The sequence below is a fragment of the Lipophrys pholis genome, assembly GCF_963383615.2.
Source record: "Lipophrys pholis genome assembly, chromosome: 14".
Lineage (NCBI taxonomy): Eukaryota > Metazoa > Chordata > Actinopteri > Blenniiformes > Blenniidae > Lipophrys > Lipophrys pholis.
Genome location: NC_137633.1, coordinates 28,761,195 through 28,768,087, shown reverse-complemented (window position 1 = coordinate 28,768,087; position 6,893 = coordinate 28,761,195).

The following is a 6,893-nucleotide window of genomic DNA, read 5'->3' as shown; positions in this document are numbered from 1 at the left end:
GGTGGGACCTCAAGGTGTTCCCAGGCCAGCCGAGAGACATAGTCTCTCCAGCGTGTCCTAGGTCTGCCCCGAGGCCTCCTACCGGAGGGACATGTCCAGAACACCTCCCGAGGGAGGCGTCCGGGGGGCATCCGGAACAGATGCCCGAGCCTCAGCTGGCTCCTCTGGATGTGGAGGAGCAGCGACTCGACTCGGAGCTCCTCCCTGGTGACTGAGCTCCTCACCCTATCTCTAAGGGTGCGCCCAGCCACTCTATGGAGGAAACTCATTTCAGCCGCTTGTATCCGGGATCTCCTTCTTTCGGTCATGACCCAAAGCTCATGACCATAGGTGAGGGTAGGAAGGAAGATGGAGCGGTAAATCGAGAGCCTCGCCTTTTGGCTTCGCTCCTTCTTCACCACGACGGACCGATACAGCGACCGCATAACTGCAGACGCTGCACCGATCCGCCTGTCGATCTCACGCTCCATCTTCCCCCCACTCCTGAACAAGACCCCAAGATACTTGAACTCCTCCACCTGGGACAAGGGCTCTCCACCCACCTGAAGGGGGCAAGCCACCTTTTTCCGGTCGAGAACCATGGCCTCGGATTTAAAGGTGCTGATCCTCATCCCAGTTGCGTCACACTCGGCTGCAAACCGCGCCAGTGCACGCTGAAGGTCCAGGTTTGATGAAGCCACCAGGACCACATCGTTTGCAAAGAGGAGAGACGAGATCCCAAACCGGACCCCCTCCGGTCCCTGGCTGTGCCTAGAAATTCTGTCCATAAAAGTTATGAACAGAACCGGTGACAAAGGACAGCCCTGCCGGACGCCAATGTGCACTGGGAACAGGTCCGACTTACTGCCGGCAATGCGAACCAAACCGCATTGTTCCTCTTGGATCCGAGGTTCGACTAACGGCCGGATCCTCCTCTCCAGTACCCTGGAATAAACTTTCCCGGGGAGGCTGAGGAGTGTGATCCCCCTGTAGTTGGAACACACCCTCCGATCCCCCTTCTTAAAAAGAGGGACCACCACCCTGGTCTGCCACTCCAGAGGAACTGTCCCCGACCGCCACGCAATGTTGCAGAGACGAGTCAGCCAGGACAGTCCCTGCACAGCCAGAGACTTAAGGAACTCAGGGCGAATCTCATCCACTCCCGGTGCCTTGCCACCGAGGAGCTTAGCAACTACCTCGGTGACTTCAGCCCGGGTAATGGACGAGTCTACCTGAGAACCCAGCCTCTGCTTCCTCAGCGGAAGACGTGATGGTGGGATTGAGGAGGTCCTCGAAGTATTCCTTCCACCGCCCGACGACATCTCCAGTTGAGGTCAACAGCTCCCCACCTCCACTGTAGATGGTGTTGGTGGAAACTGCTTCCCCCTCCTGAGACGCCGGACGGTTTGCCAGAACTTCCTCGGGGCCGACCGATAGTCCTCCTCCATGGTCTCCCCGAACTCCTCCCAGGCCAGAGTTTTTGCCTCCACCACGGCCCAGGCTGCGGCCCGCCTGGCCTGCCGGTACCTGTCAGCTGCCTCAGGAGTCCTATGAGCTAACAGCGCCCGATAGGACTCCTTCTTCAGCTTGACGACATCCCTTACTTCTGGTGTCCACCGGGGGTTTCCGCCACGACAGGCACCAGAGACCCTGGGACCACAGCTCCGAGTAGCAGCTTCAACAATGGAGGTGGAGAACATAGTCCACTCGGACTCAATGTCTCCAACCTCCCCCGGAATCCGTGAGAAGCTCTCCCGGAGGCGGGAGTTGAAGACTCGGCCGACAGAGGGCTCGGCCAGGCGTTCCCAACAGACCCTCAGGACACGTTTGGGCCTGCCGAGTCTGTCCGGCTTTCTCCCCGTCCAGCGCATCCAACTCACCACCAGGTGGTGATCAGTTGACAGCTCTGCCCCTCTGTTCACCCGAGTGTCCAAGACACGTGGCCGGAGATCAGATGACACAACCACAAAGTCTATCATCGACCTCCAGCCTAGGGTGTCCTGGTGCCAAGTGCACTTATGGACACCCCTGTGCTCGAACATGGTGTTCGTTATGGCCAAACTGTGACTAGCACAGAAGTCCAATAACAGAACACCTCTCGGGTTCAGATGAGGGAGGCCGTTCCTCCCAATCACCCCTTTCCAAGTCTCACTGTCGTTGCCCACGTGGGCATTGAAGTCCCCCAATAGAACAACGGAGTCCCCAGTTGGAGCACTGTCCAGCACCCCTCCCAGGGACTCCAGGAAGGTCGGGTACTCTGTACTGCTGTTCGGTCCGTAGGCCGAGACAACAGTGAGAGACCTGTCCCCTACCCAAAGGCGTAGGGATGCGACCCTCTCGTTCACCGGAGTGAACTCCAACACATGGCGGCTGAGCTGTGGGGCAATAAGCAAGCCCACGCCAGACCGCCGCCTCTCACCACAGGCAACTCCAGAGAAGTGGAGTGTCCAGCCCCTGTGGAGGAGCTGGGTTCCAGAGTCCAAGCTGTGGGTGGAGGTGAGCCCGACTATATATAGACGGTATCTCTCTACCTCCCGCACAAGCTCAGGCTCCTTCCCCCCCAGCGAGGTTACGTTCCATGTCCCAAAAGCCAGGTTCTGTGTCCGGGGATCAGGTCGTCGAGGCCCCTGCCGTCGACTGCCACCCAATCCACATTGACTCGTCACCTAGGACCAGTTTGCCTTGGGAGACCCTACTGGGGGGCAAGCCCCCCGACAACGTAGCTCCTAGGATCATTCGGGTACTCAAACTCCCCCACCGCGATAAGGTAGCAGTTCAAGGGGGAGAACTAATCTGATATTATTATGGATTGATCTTCCATTCGTAAAATCTGACTGAGTCTTACTCATAATCTGAGTCTTACTCATAATCTGATGTAAATTGGTCTTTAATCTATTGGCCAGAACTAGAGTAATTATTTTATTGTCATTGTTTAAGAGCGTCATGGGTCGATAATGGTCAATAATATTGGGGTCTTTGCTTGGTTTAGGGATTAAATTTATTAAGCCTTGCTTCATTTTGGTTGGGAAATTTAAACCCTCTATTGCTTCTTTTACCATTAGTGAAAATGGAGTCCTAAAAATGTTTGCAAAATTTAAAAAAAAAAAAGTAATTAGATGAGTGTATAAAACAAAACTATTTTTTTTTTAAATTTTGATTGGGTCATTCTTTGTTTGGTTATCAATAATTAGGGTTTCAATAAAATTTTGTTCTTGCCTTATTTTATCAAGTCGACAAAAGTATGAAGAACTCTGATCTCCTTCCTCAGTCCATTTCGCTCTAATAGAGGCTCCGTCAGCTTTGTGAAGCTACGTATAGTTCATCAAGCTTGTTTTGCAAAATGTTTAATTTTTGTTTGTCTGCTTCTGAAGGTGCTGCTTTATTACATGTATTATCAATTTCTTTGATTAAGTTGACTTCAATTATTTGAATTTCCATCCATCTTCTCCCTCTTCTCCGTCCCCGGGTGGTGGTGGTGTCAGTCTGAGCACCGTCACCCAGATCACATTGACCCATTAAGAACCTTCCTGCAGGTGGAGAGCCCACAGGAAGGTGGAGAGCCCACAGGAAGGTGGAGAGCCCACAGGAAGGTGGAGCCCGGCGTGGGACATGAACCCTCTACCTTGAGATGGAGAGTCTCATGCTCTACCTACTGAGCTACCGGGGCTCGCTAATTATTCAAATGTGAGCCAAATGTAAGATTCAATTAAATTATCTTTCAAAATTTCACATATTAAAGTTCTAATCCTGTCACGAAAAGTCTCATAATTCAATAAATTTGAATTGAATTTCCAATAACCTCTGTTTCTGGGATTAAAGTTTGAAGGAATGGTAATGGTAAGTGAGAGGAGCTGCTGAGAGGCTGCACTCAGACACACAAGATAACAAAGAGCAAGAAATGAACCAGAAATCTATTCTTGACCAAATAGAACTGTTTGGTTTGTGGAAAGGTGAAGCGCCAGGGATCTATTAAGATGAAATGGCTACATAATTGAACAATAACAGGATTAGAAGAGTTTTTTTGATGGCCTTTTGAGGGAAATCTTTCGAGGCATTCGTTATCAACCATATTATAATCTCCACCAATTATTATATTTGCTGATGGAAATTTAATTTGGAGATCCTCAATAGCTCGGGACATACCTGCAATTAATTATTTATTTTGGAGCAAGTTATGAAAGCCATAGACATTAACCAGGAAGTAATGGAGAGCATCAATATTAACCACAGTAATAAGCCAATGTCCAGTGTTACTAAAGTATGAGGTTATTAGTTTTCCAGGAGAATTTACAAAACAGAGTTGCTAAGCAAGCAGATTTATTAGAGCCATGGTCGAATATTATTTTGTCGCCCCATTGGTTCTTCCAAAATTTCTCATCTGTTGATATTGAGTGAGTTTCTTGTAAAAACTTTCAATCCGTTTTTTCCCCTTACAAAAAAGAACGGTTGCTTTTCTTTGACCACGGTCCCTTAAGCCCCTGACATTGAGTGACATACAACAACAAAGAACATTCATCAAAAAACAACAAAATGACTACAACTGGAAAAGAGAAAGACTATAGAACCTATGGAGGAAACGATTTTATGGAAAAATGCAACGTCCCGTTAAATCCTGTAATGATGAACCATCTGCTACTTTATAACTGGCGCATCTAAGTAAATCTTTTTGGAGTTAAGTTTTTGTTAACAGCTGAACCTCGGAGACCAACGGAGGTAATGTGCAGCTCTTTGCAAATCTCGGATCCTTTGGTCATCCTCCACAGCGCATCCCCATGAAATCTTTGCGTAAACTGGATATCATTTCATTTATTTATTTAAAAAGGACAATGTACAATTTAAACATAAATGTTGTCATTTGATGCATCGTACCAGATTTAGCCGGAGGCTGATTCACATCTGCACTCCGGTGGCATTTAGTGGTGGTTTATTGGTATTTATTTATATTTGGTTTTATTTATATACATCAGCGAAGGTTGAATGTCCTACTGCACATGAATGCATCACTCAGGTCACAGCCAATCAAGGGCTACACAAGTCACGCACAGCCTGTCGGCTCAGAGGTAAAGCGCGTGCGCGTTGTTCTCTCTGTCTGACTGAACTGAGAAGAGAGGGTGAGGGCAGCGAAAAGAAAAGACAGAAAGAGGAGAAACTTTCCAAGTGAAACGGTGAGAGAAGGATAGTGTCAGCACACTTACCTACTGGAAGTCTGGAGCCGAGGCCAGACGGTCGAGACGGGAAACCTCGGTAAGAAGAGTTGATATCGGATGAAAAATGCTAACGCCATCGTCCATGCTAAAGTTAGCTCTGTGTCCCGTAGGCTAAACTCCCGCGCTTTTCTTGCTGCTGAAAGCCGCGGTGGATCCCGACAACACGCTCAGTTCAGAGAGATCAGCGGTGAGGAACATCCTCTGGATCCCGACAACACGCTGAGATCAGCGGTGAGGAACATCCTCTGTGGATCCCGACAACACGCTGAGATCAGCGGTGAGGAACATCCTCTGTGGATCCCGACAACACGCTGAGATCAGCGGTGAGGAACATCCTCTGTGGATCCCGACAACACGCTGAGATCAGCGGTGAGGAACATCCTCTGTGGATCCCGACAACACGCTGAGATCAGCAGTGAGGAACATCCTCTGTGGATCCCGACAACATGCTGAGATCAGCGGTGAGGAACATCCTCTGTGGATCCCGACAACACGCTGAGATCAGCGGTGAGGAACATCCTCTGTGGATCCCGACAACACGCTGAGATCAGCAGTGAGGAACATCCTCTGTGGCCTCTGGGGGATTTGTCTGTTGTCTGTGTGCTATAAGTGGTCGTATTATGAAGGAAGTGAACTGAGCTGACAAATGGTGCGGTGTTTTACACATGTACTGAATGTACTGTTCATTTTATGCTGATGGTTATATAAAAAAGGGGAAGTCTGTTACATTTAAAAAAGTAATCTGATGCGTTATTTGAGTGCAATTATATTATATTTTATTTTATAATAAAGTCATAGAATGAATTTGACCTTAACCGTGAGTTTCCGGGTGATTTTGGTGCAGTTCTTCTCACTAGTAGGCCTATAGTGTGTGAGGAATGAAGCATACTGCTTTACTACCTCAGAACTAACTCAATTTATATACTGTCTTTTTATTTGTATATTTTATTTTTATATGGTTATATATTTTGAATGTAAATGGTTACTTACCATAAGTATTACTGAATTGCTGTTCATAAGCAGTTCAATTTGTGAGTACTTGAATGTTTAGTTCTCATATTTGATACACTTGAAAGTTTATTTTGATACTCTGGGTAAGTTGTGCATCTTTTTGGTCTCAGTTGTAGATTATCCTGGTTTATTGTAACAATATGAGAGTGACTACTCAAAAGTTATTTCTTTGTCTGACTCATTGTTGCTCGTTCATATAGCTCCTAAAGAATCTGGGTTTTCTGATACTAGTCCAACGTATTATACTGTATTATACTGTATTCACTTTAAGAAGACTCCAAAATTTTCGAAACTTAGAAAGTTGTGTTTAGCCAAGGTGATCATGTAAAGGATGAAAATAAGGTGCAGCAATTTAAAGTGTGTTTGAAAGATGTTAGAAAGTCAACAGGACAATATTACAGTTCATGGTTGAAACAATAACTTAAATAGGTTCAAATGAATTAAAACTAGACACCCCATAGATACATTTCATTTTTATTATGTTGTAAATAAAGTGTAATATTATACAAAGTTATATTTTTCTGGCGACAGCAATAGTGTACTTCTCTGAAAGACCAGCAGAGGGCGCATAGTGATAGGAAGCAGCCAGAAACCTGCACAGAGACAGTTCGGCATATTAAATCCTGCAGCCGAACCAAATGCCAACTGAAGTTGTCTGCCTCGTTCTTTACATTACAGGTGGGTTAATGGTTCCCT